At 48.3% G+C, this 18,821-nt stretch overlaps 1 protein-coding gene across 2 annotated transcripts in view; it reads right to left on the reverse strand.

The window, feature by feature from the left end:
- The window catches only part of STK36 (serine/threonine kinase 36), a 212,957-nt gene that overhangs the window by 184,890 nt on the left and 9,246 nt on the right, over positions 1 to 18,821 (reverse strand). The window lies entirely within an intron of this gene.

Here is an 18,821-nt window from a genome sequence, read left to right on the forward strand (position 1 = left end):
AAAAAGCCGGATTACTTACCGGTAATGCTCTTTTAATGAGTCCACGACAGCACCCACTGGAGGTATCGGATCCGCCCATTTGGAACAGGAAACCCTACAGGAAAGATAAAAGGGGCGGTCCGCCTTTCCTCCTCAGTTTTACGTTTCAGAGTACCAGAAGGACCGCCAAGGATTAGGCAATGTTCTCTTATTTTAACATCTTTCTTATCCATTATTTGGTTAATATACTTTAACTATTGATATCTTTAGGGGGGGAAGTGAACGGGTGCTGTCGTGGACTCATTAAAAGAGCATTACCGGTAAGTAATCCGGCTTTTTACTCTTCGCCACGACAGCACCCACTGGAGAGATTCCAGAGACCATCACCTGGGTGGGACCACCGTGCCAAGGATAGTCCTGCCAAAGCTTAAGTCAGAGGTGGATGAAAGATCAAGTCTGTAGTGCTTATAGAAGGTAGAAGGGGATGACCAAACTGCCGCCTTACATATAGTTTCAATCGGAACATCTCCCTTTTCCGCCCAAGAGGTTGCTATTGCCCTGGTGGAATGCGCCCTGATGTTCCCTGGAGGATCTTCGTTTTTTGCGGAGTAGGCTAAACGAATGGCCTCTCTGATCCACCGGGAAATGGTGCTCTTCGTGACTCCATACCCCTTCTTACAGCCCTGAAATGAAACAAATAGGGCCCTGCTCTGCCTCCAACTGTTGGACCTCTCAATACATTTTAGGACAGTTCTTTTGACGTCCAGAGTATGGAACTTCTGCTCTTCCGGAGTAGAGGGATTTTTATAGAAGGTTGGGAGGAGTATCTCCTGAGATCTATGGTATTTTGTTGCCACTTTTGGCAGGTAGGCAGGGTCTGGTTTTAATACTAATCTGTCTTGGTATTCTTGGAAAAATGGTGGATCTATTGACAAGGCCTGAATATCACCCACTCTTCTAGCTGAGGTCAGTGATTCTAAGAGGGCCATTTTAAGTGCTAAGTATTTGAAGGGTATTGTGTCAATCGGCTCAAAGGGGTCTACCGTTAGAGCGTCTAAGACCAGATTTAGATCCCATGTAGGGACAGAGGGTATGTGGATTGGAGTTATTCGTTCACATGCTGTAATAAAACGAGTTATCCACTTGTTGCCTGCTATATTATGGACATATAGTGCTCCTAATGCCGATATTTGTACTCTCAGTGTATTTACTGCTAAGCCTAAGTCTTTCCCCTTCTGCAGAAATTCCAAGATTGGGATTATCGGAACTTCTGTTGTATGAGGTACTGTATGGAATTGAAGAAATTTTTTCCATATTCTAGTGTAAATTTGGGTTGTGGACTGTTTTCTACTTTGTAGTAGTGTAGTAATTAAGGACTCCGAGAATCCTCTTGTCCTCAATAACTGCCTCTCAAATTCCACGCCGTCAAGTGCAAGCTGAGCACTTGAGGGTGGAAAAAGGGGCCTTGGGAGAGTAGATTGGCAGTCGGAAGGACCCAAGGATCTGTTATCGACATAATCTGCAGCCACGAAAACCACGGTCTTTTTGGCCAGAACGGTGCTATTAAGATTATTCTTGCTTTGTCGTCTCTGATCTTCCGAATTACTTGAGGTAGGAGGATCAATGGAGGGAACGCATACACTAGGTTGAAATTCCATGGAACTAGAAAGGCGTCCAGTATGTTTGGGTGATCTGACGGAGATAGGGAGGCAAAAGTTTTTATCTGCCTGTTCTCTCTTGTGGCGAAAAGATCCACCTCGGGTTGTCCCCATGCGGCTACTATGTCCCTGAAGACCTTCCGATTGAGGCACCACTCTCCTTGTCGTAGAGTGTGACGGCTTAGGAAGTCTGCCTTTTGATTGCTCTCGCCTCTTATATGAAGGGCCGAGAGGGACAAAAAATAGTTTTCTGCTAAGTTTAAAATTCTTGCCTCTGAAGACATCAGAGTCTCTGATCGAGTTCCTCCTTGTCTGTTTATATATGCCACTGTGGTGGTATTGTCCGACAGGATCCTTACATGCTTCTGTTGGAGCTGCGGAAGGAAGTTGTATAGAGCATAGAACACTGCAGTCAGTTCTTTTAAATTAGATGAGTAATCACATTCCTCTTTACTCCACCTTCCCTGGTAAAACCCATTCTCCATGTGGGCTCCCCAGCCCTGGGGACTGGCATCGGTGGTTACGATACAGGATGGAACTATAACCCATGGAACTCCTGAACATAAATGATCATCGTCTAACCACCACTCTAGGGAAGTCAAGACTTCTTGTGACAGGGTTATTTTGCTCTGTAAATGACCACTATGTTGCTTATCCTCCTGGAGGATCTGGTGTTGTAGCGTACGGACATGGTACTGGGCCCACCGGACTGCCGGGGTGCAAGAATTTAGTGATCCTAATAGTGACATTGCTCCTCTTAAGGATACACGTGGTTTATCTATAGCTGCTTGTATTTTTTGTTTTGTGAGGATGATTTTTACCTGGGGTAGTAGACATCTCTGGGTCAAGGAATCTAGTTGAAATCCTAGAAATGTCTGGAGAGATTGCGGATCGAGTCTGGACTTTTGGATATTGATGATCCAGCCAAGGCTCTGAAAAGAGGAGATTGCGTCAGTCACGCGTTCAGTACATTGTTTGACTGAATTCCCAATTACTAGGAAGTCGTCTAGATATGGCACAATTAGTGTGTCCTTTTGGCGAAGGTAGGCCATCACTTCTGCCATCACCTTGGTAAATATTCTTGGTGCCGTGGAAAGCCCGAAGGGCATGGCCGCGTATTGGAAATGATGAATCCTTCCCTCGACTTCCACTGCGACTCTTAGGTATTTCTGGAATCTGTTGTGTATAGGGAGATGATAATAAGCATCTTTTAAATCAATCCCTGCCATTACGCAATTTGGGAAAAGAAGCTTTATAGTGGATCTGATTGATTCCATTTTGAACTTATAATTTTTTATAAATGAATTTAGCTTCTTTAAATTAATAATGGTTCTAAATGTACCGTCTGGTTTAGACACCAAAAACAGGGGAGAGTAAAAGCCTCTACCCTGTTGTTCCTCAGGGACGTCAACTAAAACTTTTTTAGCTAGCAGGACTCGAATCTCGTCTTCGAGAGCCTTTTGCTGAAGTGAGGAATTAAGGCGAGTTATAACAAAGAACTCATAGGGGGTCTGAAGGAATTCAATCTTTATTCCTTCCTTGATTATATTCAAAATCCATGGGTTTAACGTAATCTGTTCCCACTTGGTAAAAATACATTTTAATCTACCCCCAACTGGTGGGTCTAAACTTTTAATTTTTTTCTCTCCTATATGTTGGCCCTCTGAAGATGGTACCCTTCTGCTTTTCGTCTTTCGTGGCCCATCTCGTTCTGTCCGATTGCCTTCTTCTCCCGAATGGCCGTCTTTTAAAGGTTTTCCTATAAAACGGAATGGGAGAATCACTGAAGGCCTTTTTCCTTTCTTTTGCCTTGGCGAGAATTTCGTCTAAGGCTTTTCCGAAGAGGAACTCACCCTCGCATGGGGTTGCACTAATTTTGGATTTTGACTGTGCATCCCCTTTCCAGCTCTTTATCCACAGCGCGCGTCTGGCGTTATTCACCAGGGCTGCCGACCTTGCTGCCAGTCTTAGGGTGTCCGCAGAAGCGTCTGCCATAAAGGCAGCTGCCCCTCTTATCAACGGGATGGCTGCACGCAGTTTCTCCCTTGACACTCTTTGCTCAATCTGCTGGTCTAATTGATCTAGCCATACCAGCATTGACCTAGCAGTACATGTACTGGCTATTGCGGGTTTGAATACCCCGGTGGTGGATTCCCAGGACCTTTTGAGCGAAGATTCCGCCTTTCGGTCCATTGGGTCTGCTAACAATCCTGCGTCCTCGACCGGGATCGAGGTTTGTTTGGAAGTGGAGGATATGACGGCGTCCACCTTTGGTATTTTTGTCCATTTTAATAGATCTTCATCAGTGAACGGATTCTTCCGTTTTGAAGCGGATGGGAGAAAACCCCTCTGGTCGTGTTTTTCCCACTCTCTTTTGATGAGATCTTTAATTGCCGGTATCACTGGAAATGGTCTCCTCTTTTTCTCTGCCAATCCCGCAAACATAATGTCCTGCGCGGTCTGGGCTCCCCTTTCCTCTTCACACCCCATAGTATTTCTAACCGCTTTTACCAGGTTATCTACGCTGTCCAGTGGAAAACATGCGCGTCCTTCCACCTCCGAGGATGATGATGAGGACGTGGATGCGGAGCCTGAGATTAACTCCTGTTCTTCCTCTGACTCTGAACTCACAATAACCTGTTTTCTATGACTGGACTCTGCGGGAGTGCTGGCGCGGTTGATGGCTTGTATTTCCTCCCTAATTATGGCTCGGATATCCTTAGAAGATATCGTCGACCCCTGCCTGGTCTCTTTAATGCATTGTTTGCAGAGTTTTTTGGGGTAGGAGTCAGGGAGAGGCTCTGAACATAATGCGCATTCTTTATGTTTTGTTTTTCCTTTTTTCTTTGACTGAAGTGGGAGGTCAAAGGTAAAGAGAGGGGGGAGGGGGGGGGGGGAGGAGAGGATGTTAGCTTAATAGGTAGAGCATCTGCTTTGCACACTCACCCAGTGAAGCTTAATACCGGTTCGGATGGCTGAGACGGTTTGGATCGGGTTTCTGCTGTCTCGCTCCTGCGGGCAGTCTCTGTCCTGGCGCTGCGGTCCCTGGTGGAGTTGCCCCCAGCTGAATCCCCTGCTGGGGTCTGCGACTCTGCGGGGGACGACATGTTCCAACGTTGCAGCGCTGCAGCGCTGTTTTATCTGTACACTTATCGTACCCCCGGAAGTCGCCCTGTCACAGGGCGCATGCGCCGCGTCATCGCCATCTTACCCCGGAAGTTCAACCATTACTTCCGGGGTATAGGAGCGTCGGGCGCCGGCCTGCTCCCGCGCCACCGCTATTGACACGCGCGGCTCGCGCGCTTATGGCCTCACCATCCACGTTATACCCCCACCGGGGGGGGGGGGGATCCCCCGGATGCCAGACCGGCCCCGCTCCCTGGTAAGACCGGGCGGCCCTCCCCGGACCCGGCCATTACCACTATGCCACCAGACGAGGGGGGAGCCGTCAAACGGAGTCTCCCCCGACGCTGCTTCCGGACCGCAGCCCCTGCCGTTCCCAAAGAGACCGCACAGGCGGATGCATGGCCCAGGTAAGATCCTGCAGGATCCTGCTCCATTTGGAACAGGAAACCAAAACTGAGGAGGAAAGGCGGACCGCCCCTTTTATCTTTCCTGTAGGGTTTCCTGTTCCAAATGGGCGGATCCGATACCTCCAGTGGGTGCTGTCGTGGCGAAGAGTAAAAAAGGGGGTGGGGGGGGTGGGGGGGGGGAGACAAAAAGCACAATAGGGTCTTATCCACGTTACAAAGGATAGAGTATATCATGAAATTTGCTCACCTCGTTAGGTTGAGATAAGAGCATGTAAGTAGCGGCTGCTGCAGATCCACAGGTCCTTAGTGACCAGAAGAAATGATATATCAGAAGGGAATTCGCAGTTATATTACGCACTGCCGCTGAGACAAATTCCAGGAGAATGCTGTACGATTGCAGTGGTTTTATTCAACGGGTTTCAGGGGTCTCATGCCCCCTTCGTCAGGAAATACCACAGGTAGGCCTCTGCGTCACAGCAACGGAGCTACAGGGGCTTCTGGGCTTTGATGAAATACCGGCGGAGCCCCCACGCAGCACAGAAAGCCACTGCCGCCCCACAGAGCCCAATCCACCCCACAGAGCTCAAGCCACCCCACAGAGCACCGCCACTGAACAGAGCACCGCCGCAACACAGAGCACCACCACCGCACAAGCCTGGGATGGGATTTCTTGGAGGCCACCGCAGCAGCCTGGACCACCTAACGACTCCTGTGACCACTCCTCCACCTGTGCCGATCCCTTCCCTGGTAGGCTGAATTCGGACTGTAAGACGGACCCCCATTTGACACATTTTCTTATTCCTATTTTCCTTCTGAAAATTTGGGGTGTGTCTTATGGTCAGAAAAATACGGTATACATAATGCCTCTCAGCCATTGGCTGGGGAGGAAATAAGCAAGTGCACGTGCTGGCCTTTTAAGAGAGTGCACATGCGTGCCCTAAGGACATGGCTGGCAGCCAGGGTGGAATCTCTGCTGGGAGCATGCAGAGCATGGGGAAGGGAAGAACCGACCACAGCACGGGTGAGTGAAGTGACACACCGGTCACCTTGCTTGTCACAGCAGGGATCAGGCGTGGTGCTGACATGCTTCCAGCACTATTTCTAGAATATGATGGCGGCGTGCAAACCACTGCATGCCCTTGCCAAGCTTCAGCTCTAGACGTTTGCAGGTCCCATTCCTGAAATCCATGTTAAAACATGGTGGCATCAAAACACATGCACTTCACAATGTCAGTAACATTCCAGGTCACTGCTGCAGCATAAACAGCATTGGCACGAACTTCACCTGTTCCTTTGACAAGCCTTGGACCTCCAAGCAACTGATAAATGCCAACTCCTGATACCAGAATGGGAAGACAGTCTACAGTTCTCCTGCCGCTGAGGTCTTCTAAGGTCTTCTAAGAACTTTCCATCCCAGTGAATTGTTAAACGTACAGTTGGCTGAAACTCCTTTCAGGTTTAGAGCCATTATCTGATGGCATTTATTTCTCTCTCTACGAACTGATGAACGACTGACACTGAAATCTGCAGGATCATGGCCAAGCTGCTGACGGGTTTGTGTGAGAATTAATGCTGCATTTCTGTCACAAACTTTGGCCAAGCCAACACTTGCTGACGGTTTGTCATCTACTACACTGGCTTGTCCTCTTTTGGCTCGTTCTGCTGATGGCAGTACCTCGGATGTTTCATCGTCTTCGGTTTCCATATCTACTTCATCAGATGATGACTGCAAATCCACCTTTTCCTCTCTAGCACTCTTTCTTGATTCTTTTCTTGTAATTTGGCTGTCTTCAAAATTTCTTTGCTTTTTTTTCTCAAACTCTTTGTCAACACCTCCCAATTTTTCATGGCGTACAGTTTACCTCTGAGCTAGCAAAACCTCATTGTCTTCCAGTATTCTTGTCATAGCCATAGCCTGTGTGATGTCTAAGCGTGCATTCCATTCTTCCTCCATCTTCAGACTCTCAGAACGTTTAAGATTTGCTTTATTTTTTTCTTCAGCTTGTCATTCTTTGAAGAGACCTTTCACTTTTGTCAACCACGTTGTTTTGAGTCTCGTGGGGTGCCTGCCTTTGCCCAGAAATAAAAAATATCATTAGCTGTTATACGAGTTGCATCACACACCGTCTGCTTAGTCATTTTCTTGTAGTAGAACAGTGACAAAGCCTCACTGTCGGATGGCAGTTTAGTTGACGATAAACTACTATCGGCCATTTGTCCAATAAGCCACACGTCTATTGGTCTTCTGGTTGTTGGCTTTGATATACTGCAGTGCGAGCTGCTATGTCTGATGCTTTATCGTTCTAACCCCTGTGAAGGGACTATGGAGTACAGGAACTGATGCAGAGACAGTCAGTGCTTCTCAGTAAGAGACAGTCAGTGCTTCTCAGTAAGAGACAGTCAGTGCTTCTCAGTAAGAGTCAGTCAGTGCTTCTCAGTAAGAGACAGCCATCCTCAGAGCTGGATTGCCCTGGCAGCCTGGGGGAAGAGGAGCAGGATCAGAGGGCAGGACTGCTTACTACTGAAGAAAACAAACCACCCTAACCCTCCACCCACCATGTGCAGCATACCTGTACAAAGGACCCTTCCAGACGGCAGAGCGCACAGCCCCCACTGGAACCAACAACACTACTATATATGTTCAACGGGCCCCTCCAGACAGCAGAGCAACCACTCCCCCGCCACCAACAACCCTAATATATATGTACAGTGACGTGTGTAAGTATTCACCCCCTCTGCATTTTTCATGTTTTGCCATCTCACAACCTGGAAGTTCACGGTTTGGTTTGTTTTTGAGGGTTTCCATCAGTTCATGTGAAGCCCATGCCTAGAACCGTGATCATTTGGTTTTCTTTTAATTGTGAAGAAAAAAAAAACAAAAATCGGACAAAATAACTGAAAACTTCAGTGTGCATAACTATTTCCCGCCTAAAGTGAGGAGTACTTGTATGGCCTTATTTTGTGGCACTTGCAGCTGCAAGTCGCTTTGGATAAGTCTCTAGAAACTTTCCACTGGGATTTTCTAGAGAACATCAATCTTCAAGTCTGACCACAGATTCTCTATTGGCTTAAGGTCTGGGTTTTGACTAGGCCACTGCAAAAAAATTTGAGTGAGGAAATGCGTTGGTTTGGCGCCCTAGATAGCATTTACCTTGGTGGCGAAAAAGTCCAATTTTGGTCTCATCTGACCACAGCACCTTCTTCATATATTTGGTGAGTCTCCTACATCTTTTGGCAAACTCAAAATGAGCCTTATGTTGCATGGTAGAGCCAAGAAAATTGCTGCCCAACCGTGGCACATGTGGATTTGTGGATCAACTGTGCCACAGGGTCGGGCCTACCCAGGTGGGGGTTTAGCTAAGCAATTCCTGAGGTTCATGGGAGCTACTGATGGTGGAAAAAGACTAAGTTGCAGGTAGCAGCCAGGCACCACTCCTGTGCAGAACCCAGTACTGCAGCTGCTGAACCCAGTGGTCAGGAACGCTGACACTGATTTAGGGCTTAGTTCAGATATGCCGGTATAGGATACCTGATCAGGGTTTGGTGACCCATGGACCGGGGAATAAAGTTCATGCATTGGCCGCACTTGGACTAGGGGACTTCGAGAACAGGACTGGTTACACCTGGACCAGGGGACGAGGTTCAAGCACTGGCAACTCCAAGACTAGGGTTCTATGGATACAGAACTGGTCACACCAGGACCAAAAATACAGATTCAGGACACTGGTCACCAGGGCTGTGGAGTCGGTAAGCCAAACCTGCGACTCCGACTCCTCAATTTCCCTTACACCGACTCCGACTCCAACTCCGACTCCCACACATATTGCTTATATTTAAGTGAAAAATTTATTGTAGTAGAATGTGAACCTCAGACATTTAATCATTTTTATGATCCAATAATCAAGATATTTAGATAGAACAGAATATATATTGGTGTACTACCCGGTTTTCATTCTTTTTGGTACAGATACGATATGGATAGACAGATATGGATATATAGATAGAGCAGATTTCTAATCTGCTTTTGCTATTGAAAACATTATCTATGAGCTCAAAAACCTTTCAGGTGATGCGGTTTTTTAAAAAGATGATCAACTTTTGCAGCTGAAAAACGTATCCTCAAAAAACACAGGAAAAACGCTGTGTGTGAATGTAGCCTTAGATCAGGAATAGAACAGCCATTTATAGGACATTTCATAACTTTCCCAAACTCCTATGAAAAAATATTCAGCACATCCTGCATTGAACTACTGTACCCAATTTATTATATATTTTAGGAGTCGGAGTCGGTCCATTTTATACCGACTCCAACTCCGACTCCACCAAAATGAGCACCGACTCCGACTCCACGACTCCACAGCCCTGCTGGTCACACCGGGGACCAGGGGACCTCACAACTCACTAGTAGTACATCTTACTGACTAATGATTCAACTCATTGCTTCACGATTCCCTAGGGGAGAGGAAATCTTTTATACAAGATGCCTCCCAGCTATTTTGAGGTGCACTATATTACACTAAATGCCTCTCAGTAACAAGCTGAGAACATTTAGTATATAAGCGTGCTGCCCCTTTAAATACAGGGGAGCACGCACGTACTAGACACGCTGTTGGGAACTGAGGTGTACACACCAGGGAAGAAAGAGGGACATGCCGGGAAACCATGCCGCGGGGCTGGGGCAATCAGAAAGCGTCCCTGCATGGAGTGGGAAGGGAACATAGTGCAGGGGCGCAAGCAGTAGTGCTATAGTATCCCCCTTATGCTCCCTTTTCTTCAAGTCTGAGAGGACTCTCTGCAAAGAAGTTGGAGGCAGACACCTCTTCATGGACTCAAACGACTTCTTCTGTCCACTAAAAGAAAACTGACTCACCATCTTCACGACTAGGATGCTTCTCTCCATCAAGCCATCCTCCACTCCAGATAGGATGAAGCAGGTGTATTACCAGGAACTGGGCATTTGAAAGTCTCTCTCTGTACACTGAGATCAATAACCACCCCGCAGGATTCAAGGACCGACTGGAGTTCCTCCACCTGGTTAATGGATTGCAGAGACTTTAAAGATTCCATCGCCTTGACCAGATCTACTAGATACTGAAGATACCTGCTCAGGTTGAGTTTTCAGCCTGGTCTAAAAGACGCCATGTCCACACGGCGGGGAGGTTCCGGAAGGCAGATCACTGCATCAATCATGGGGACTGTGTGGGGCCATCACCTCCACTTCCCTTTCTTCAGAGAGATCACCAAACAGCGACTCGGCAAATCAAAGACTTGTTGGAGAAGATGGCGACATTGCTGGCTGACCTGGAAGTATGGGGACCAGACACCTCTTAAGACTTGGCTGTCCCCAATGAAGCACCACGAGGGATCTTCAAGCTAGAACGGGCACCTGAGTTCTGAGCTCTGGACGACAGAAGGGAACACCAGACAGCATATGGAAGATGATCTCCGTACATAGCGCTACTGTCACGAGTCATTCTGGACTCGCGGCAGCTCTGGCTCCGCTAAAATTTAAATGCAGCTTTGTTCCTTTCAGGCCAGCTAGGGTTAAATGTCAGTTTCCCTTAAAAATGGTACTTTATTGTTTAAAAACCACAAATGTGGTATACACCAAAAAAACGTGACTAAAGATGAGAAAAAAAAAAAAAAAAACTAGCAAATAAAAAGTGTTCAAGCAAAGCCCATACTAAGGTGACACCTTGGAATCCCTCGTACGTGACTGAGCTGTATCCTGCCTGGCCGCGGAGGTTGGCACCCTAGGGGGGAACGTTTTGGCGCCCCCGCTCAACGATGGCTGTCCCTAGGGGCCCTAATAAGCCCTACCGCCACTGGTGGTCCCTTCTACCCAATACAATATAAGGGAACCCCTACTTCTAGACAGAGACCAAGCTGCTCTATAGAGGACCCTGTGTCCCAAAGAGAGAGGTTAAAAATGGAAATAGAACACATATGGCATTAGGTGATCAAATTAGATCCACAGACATCATAATGGGATAAAGCAGTTGTGAATTGTGCCTCAGTCTCATAAAAAAGATCTATTGATATACCAAAAAGAGGCACTATATTCTATTGAATCACTGACTCAAATAAGTCATAACCCACAAAACGGCCATACACTATATCCCATTACTGTACAAATACAAAAAACGCAGAACTGCCACAGCGATACTCATCTGCATTTTCCGCCACCTTGCAGCACGATGCAAAGCCTCCACTTGCTGCGGATACAGTCACAGTCATTTGCGGAGAGGGAATACGCCTGCCATGGGAAGCATCTCCCACTGGCCCAAGGTTTTGGAGTTTAAGCTTCTCTGGACAAAGACAGTCAGGATGTTCTGCCCAACCGTAGCAATACTGCAATCCCATCTCATGACTGATTTCCGGCTTCTGCTTAGCATGCCAAACACAGTTGACCTTCCTGGATTCTGCACGGGTAGCTGCCGCAACAGGCTGGCCAACGAGCGGTCTTTGAAAGGACAGGGCCAGACGGTTTCTTCACACGAGTCACCCGTCTGGTCTCCTCTTGGAAGAGAAGTTTATTTAAAGGAGATACTGGGTTCGGCTTGTCAAAGACCATTTGGAAGGCCTGCAGGTCCGAGGTGATAGGAGCCCTTTTCTCCCATAGGGGAATGAGCCAGGGCATCGCCTGATAGGTAGGACATTAGGAATCCCACCTTGGCCCGATCAGTGGAAAATTGCTGGCTGAAAACTTCAAAGTGCCACATAAACCGCTCTAGGAACTCACGGTACTGCTTCGGACCCCCATAGTACCGAGGAGGATCACACAGGATTGCTTCCATTACAGGAGAACAAGTTTCAGATTGGAAGCCATAAGATGTGGACAATCACGCTTCTAGTGTCATCAGATGGTACAAATTTTTTTCCTGGCTCTCCCGCTGCAAACTCACCTGCTGACACAGCTCTGAGTGCAGGGAGGACTGGGGATCAGCAGGGTCCATTGCCAAGCAAACCATTGCAGCCATGGTAGGGCAAAACAAAGTGTTAAGTCCAACCGTGGTGCATGTGGATTTGTGGACCCATTGTGGCAGGCCTTCATAGTTGTCATGCGTGAAAGCCTGATAGTGGTTGTTTAGCGGTATGGGTGCTGACTGACTCCACATCCTTCTGCTTCTTTGGGTCACATGCTTCCATTTCTCTTCTTCTGCAGGTACATTGAAAGCTGCTTCTCTTCCAACATTCTGAATAGAGATTTCTACTCTGTCTTTCTCTTCTGCCAGAACACTGAGACGTTCTTCTCTTGGAACGTTCTGAAGAGATTCTTCTGCTCTGTCAGGAAATCCTCATCTTCTGTGATGAGCTTCAGTGTGGCTCTTCTCTCCTGAAGACTTTGCACCTTTCCTCCAACAGAGTCACAAGCTTCCATTTCTGTAGAGGTTGTCTTTTCCTCTGACAAGTCTGTAAACACTAGATTATCGGGAGGATGCGATAGCATCACACCTCTTGCCATGTTAACCCTCAACACACACACACTCCTCTCACCTTTCACCATCTCCACTCACTCTTTCACTCCACATACGGGCAGCACGGTGGCTCAGTGGTTAGCGCTGTTGTCCGACCAAGGACAACATCTGCAAGGAGTTTGTATGTTCTCCCCGTGTTTGCGTGGGTTTCCTCCCACACTCCAAAGACATACTGATAGGGAATTTAGATTGTGAGCCCCATTGGGACAGCGATGAAAATGTGTGCAAACTGTAAAGCGCTGCGGAATATGTTAGCGCTATATAAAAATAAAGATCATTATTAAAGATTATTATTATTATTCTCTCACTCAGTCTCTCATACTCACGCCGTCATCGCCGCTGCTCCACGATCCCCGACATCTTCTTCCGCCGGCGCCATCCTGGATCCAGACGTCCACGCCGGAGACATGTTCTTGCGGCGACGCCATCTTGAGTATCGTGAAATCCTGCGATAGTCAAGATGGCGTCGCCGGAAGAACATGTCGCCGGCGTGGACGACGTCGGGATCCAAAATGGCGTCGGCGAAATCTCGCGAGTTTTCGCCGACGCCATTTTGGATCCCGACGTCGTCCTCGCCGGCGACATGTTCTTGCGGCGACGCCATCTTGAGTATCGCAGGATTTCGCCGATCCAAAATGGCGTCGCAGCAAGAACATGTCGCCGGCGTGGAGGACGTCTGGATCCAGGATGGCACCGGCGGAAGATGATGTCGGGGATCGTGGTTCAGCGGCGATGACGGCGTGAGTATGAGAGACGGAGTGAGAGAAGGGGTCGTATGTGGAGTGAAAGAGTGAGTTGAGATGGTGAAAGGTGAGAGGAGTGTGTGTTGAGCGTTAACATGGAAAGAGGTGTGCGATGACGTCACCGGTTACAACTGGACGGAAGTTGTTACAACCGGAAGTTGCTTAGGGCATTTATTATTATAGATATAGTGCACACTGCAGCACCATATTGGAAATCTCCTTCTCCATGTGCAACAAAATGAATTGTTGCTAATTTGTGGTTAAGCAGCTTGATTCAGCTACACCCAAAGATCTTCAGCAAAACAGCGAATTGGGACTGTTTCCAGAACGCACTGGAAATATGGAAATGACCCTCCAAGAGCTTCAATTCCTGGTTTGACAATTTCCGTCAAACACACAGGAGGTCATCCTCTCACCAAGCATGGGACTTATGAAAGAAATAGTTTACACCAGAAATATTTAGCGGCTTCATCACAAGAGCGGTGAATACAAATGCACATGCCAATTTTTATATATTTGATCACATAATTTTAATTTCGGTCTATATTTTTCTCACTTCATTAAAGGAAATCTGTCACGCCTTTTTTGAGATATCATATAATGATATCATTCAATTGTGTGTCACATAAGAATTCTCTTAGCACTTTTCCTTCCCCCGGACCCCGCACCTTTCATGCATAAATACCTTTTTTATATCGGTTCAGATGTATGTAAACTGCCGCGGTCCGGTCCGATGGACGGGGCTTATTCACCTGCTCCCCCCATCCTGTCTTGCTCTACACAAGAAGAAATGCGTAGAGCAAGACAGGGAGGGGGGGAGAGGGGGCAGGTGAATAAGCCCCGCCCATCGGACCGGACAGCGGCAGTTTACATACATCTGAACCGATATAAAAAAGGTATGTATGCATGAAAGGTGCGGGGTCCGGGGGAAGGAAAAGTACTAAGAGAATTCTTATGTGACACACAATTGAATGATATCATTATATGATATCTCAAAAAGGGGAGACAGATTCCCTTTAAGGCTGTGTTCAGATGTTGCATTTTTGCAGCTTTTTTATGCAAATTTTCAGCTCAGTTTCATAGACGTTGCTGGTACTATGTGATTTCAGAAATCTCATGCACACACCTTTTTTTCCCCTAACGATTTTGCCAAAAAGCTGCGTTTTTTTAACCCATTAAAAGAAAAGGCTGGAACAAAAATCACTGCAAAAAGTCAGATAAATATATATACACACACGGTCAAAATTGTTGGTACCCCTCCCTCGTTTAATGACAGAAAAACCCACAATGGTCACAGAAATAACCTGAATCTGACAAAAGTAATAATAAATAAAAAATCTATGAAACTGAACAAATGAAGGTCAGACACTGCTTTTCAACCATGCTTCCAGAGAATTTAAAAAAATAAAACTCATGAAAACTGATGAAAAATCAAAGAGACGGATAATACAAATGGTAATAAAAGAGCCCAGAAAAACTTCTAAACAGATTAAAGGTGAACTTCAAGCTCCAGGAATATCAGTGTCAGATCGAACCATCCGTCGTTGTATGAGCCAAAGTGGACTTTAAGGGAGACAACCAAGGAGGACACCATTGTTGAAATAAAAATCAAAAAGCCAGACTGGAATTTGCCAAACTACATGTTGACAAGCCACAAAGCTTCTGTGAGAATGTCCTATGGACAGATGAGACAAACATGGAACTTTTTGGCCAGGCACATCAGCTATATGTTCACAGATGGAAAAATGAAGCATATCAAGAAAAGAACACTGTCCCTACTGTGAAACATGGAGGAGGTTCTGTTATGTTCTGGGGCTGCTTTGTTGCATCTGGCACAGGGTGTCTAGAATCTGTGCAGGGTACAATGAAATCTCAAGACTATCAAGCAGACAGGAGTATATACTGGGGGGGGAGAGCACACAGGAGTATATACTGGGGGGGAGAGCACACAGGAGTATATACTGGGGGGGAGCACACAGGAGTATATACTGGGGGGGAGAGCACACAGGAGTATATACTGGGGGGGAGAGCACACAGGAGTATATACTGGGGGGGGGAGAGCACACAGGAGTATATACTGGGGGGGGGAGAGCACACAGGAGTATATACTGGGGGGGAGAGCACACAGGAGTATATACTGGGGGGGAGAGCACACAGGAGTATATACTGGGGGGGAGAGCACACAGGAGTATATACTGGGGGGGAGAGCACACAGGAGTATATACTGGGGGGGAGAGCACACAGGAGTATATACTGGGGGGAGAGCACACAGGAGTATATACTGGGGGGGAGAGCACACAGGAGTATATACTGGGGGGGGGAGAGCACACAGGAGTATATACTGGGGGGGGGAGAGCACACAGGAGTATATACTGGGGGGGAGAGCACAGAGGAGTATATACTGGGGGGGAGAGCACAGAGGAGTATATACTGGGGGGGAGAGCACACAGGAGTATATACTGGGGGGGAGAGCACACAGGAGTATATACTGGGGGGAGCACACAGGAGTATATACTGGGGGGAGCACACAGGAGTATATACTGGGGGGAGCACACAGGAGTATATACTGGGGGGAGCACACAGGAGTATATACTGGGGGGAGCACACAGGAGTATATACTGGGGGGAGCACACAGGAGTATATACTGGGGGGAGCACACAGGAGTATATACTGGGGGGAGCACACAGGAGTATATACTGGGGGGAGCACACAGGAGTATATACTGGGGGGAGCACACAGGAGTATATACTGGGGGGAGCACACAGGAGTATATACTGGGGGGTGCACACAGGAGTATATACTGGGGGGTGCACACAGGAGTATATACTGGGGGGTGCACACAGGAGTATATACTGGGGGGTGCACACAGGAGTATATACTGGGGGGTGCACACAGGAGTATATACTGGGGGGTGCACACAGGAGTATATACTGGGGGGTGCACACAGGAGTATATACTGGGGGGAGCACACAGGAGTATATACTGGGGGGAGCACACAGGAGTATATACTGGGGGGAGCACACAGGAGTATATACTGGGGGGAGCACACAGGAGTATATACTGGGGGGTGCACACAGGAGTATATACTGGGGGGTGCACACAGGAGTATATACTGGGGGGGAGCACACAGGAGTATATACTGGGGGGAGCACACAGGAGTATATACTGGGGGGTGCACACAGGAGTATATACTGGGGGGTGCACACAGGAGTATATACTGGGGGGAGCACACAGGAGTATATACTGGGGGGAGCACACAGGAGTATATACTGGGGGGAGCACACAGGAGTATATACTGGGGGGAGCACACAGGAGTATATACTGGGGGGAGCACACAGGAGTATATACTGGGGGGAGCACACAGGAGTATATACTGGGGGGAGCACACAGGAGTATATACTGGGGGGAGCACACAGGAGTATATACTGGGGGGTGCACACAGGAGTATATACTGGGGGGAGCACACAGGAGTATATACTGGGGGGAGCACACAGGAGTATATACTGGGGGGAGCACACAGGAGTATATACTGGGGGGAGCACACAGGAGTATATACTGGGGGGAGCACACAGGAGTATATACTGGGGGGTGCACACAGGAGTATATACTGGGGGGAGCACACAGGAGTATATACTGGGGGGTGCACACAGGAGTATATACTGGGGGGTGCACACAGGAGTATATACTGGGGGGAGCACACAGGAGTATATACTGGGGGGAGCACACAGGAGTATATACTGGGGGGAGCACACAGGAGTATATACTGGGGGGAGCACACAGGAGTATATACTGGGGGGAGCACACAGGAGTATATACTGGGGGGTGCACACAGGAGTATATACTGGGGGGTGCACACAGGAGTATATACTGGGGGGTGCACACAGGAGTATATACTGGGGGGTGCACACAGGAGTATATACTGGGGGGTGCACACAGGAGTATATACTGGGGGGTGCACACAGGAGTATATACTGGGGGGTGCACACAGGAGTATATACTGGGGGGTGCACACAGGAGTATATACTGGGGGGTGCACACAGGAGTATATACTGGGGGGTGCACACAGGAGTATATACTGGGGGGTGCACACAGGAGTATATACTGGGGGGTGCACACAGGAGTATATACTGGGGGGTGCACACAGGAGTATATACTGGGGGGTGCACACAGGAGTATATACTGGGGGGTGCACACAGGAGTATATACTGGGGGGTGCACACAGGAGTATATACTGGGGGGTGCACACAGGAGTATATACTGGGGGGTGCACACAGGAGTATATACTGGGGGGAGCACACAGGAGTATATACTGGGGGGTGCACACAGGAGTATATACTGGGGGGTGCACACAGGAGTATATACTGGGGGGAGCACACAGGAGTATATACTGGGGGGTGCACACAGGAGTATATACTGGGGGGTGCACACAGGAGTATATACTGGGGGAGCACACAGGAGTATATACTGGGGGAGCACACAGGAGTATATACTGGGGGGAGCACACAGGAGTATATACTGGGGGAGCACACAGGAGTATATACTGGGGGGAGCACACAGGAGTATATACTGGGGGGAGCACACAGGAGTATATACGGGGGGGAGCACACAGGAGTATATACGGGGGGGAGCACACAGGAGTATATACGGGGGGGTGCACACAGGAGTATATACTGGGGGGAGCACACAGGAGTATATACTGGGGGGAGCACACAGGAGTATATACTGGGGGGAGCACACAGGAGTATATACTGGGGGGAGCACACAGGAGTATATACTGGGGGGAGCACACAGGAGTATATACTGGGGGGAGCACACAGGAGTATATACTGGGGGGAGCACACAGGAGTATATACTGGGGGGTGCACACAGGAGTATATACTGGGGGGAGCACACAGGAGTATATACTGGGGGGAGCACACAGGAGTATATACTGGGGGGAGCACACAGGAGTATATACTGGGGGGTGCACACAGGAGTATATACTGGGGGGTGCACACAGGAGTATATACTGGGGGGTGCACACAGGAGTATATACTGGGGGGTGCACACAGGAGTATATACTGGGGGGTGCACACAGGAGTATATACTGGGGGGAGCACACAGGAGTATATACTGGGGGGAGCACACAGGAGTATATACTGGGGGGTGCACACAGGAGTATATACTGGGGGGTGCACACAGGAGTATATACTGGGGGGTGCACACAGGAGTATATACTGGGGGGTGCACACAGGAGTATATACTGGGGGGTGCACACAGGAGTATATACTGGGGGGAGCACACAGGAGTATATACTGGGGGGTGCACACAGGAGTATATACTGGGGGGAGCACACAGGAGTATATACTGGGGGGAGCACACAGGAGTATATACTGGGGGGAGCACACAGGAGTATATACTGGGGGTGCACACAGGAGTATATACTGGGGG

Source organism: Dendrobates tinctorius, unplaced genomic scaffold, assembly GCF_039654945.1.
Source record: "Dendrobates tinctorius isolate UK_male_01 unplaced genomic scaffold, ASM3965494v1 ptg000146l, whole genome shotgun sequence".
Lineage (NCBI taxonomy): Eukaryota > Metazoa > Chordata > Amphibia > Anura > Dendrobatidae > Dendrobates > Dendrobates tinctorius.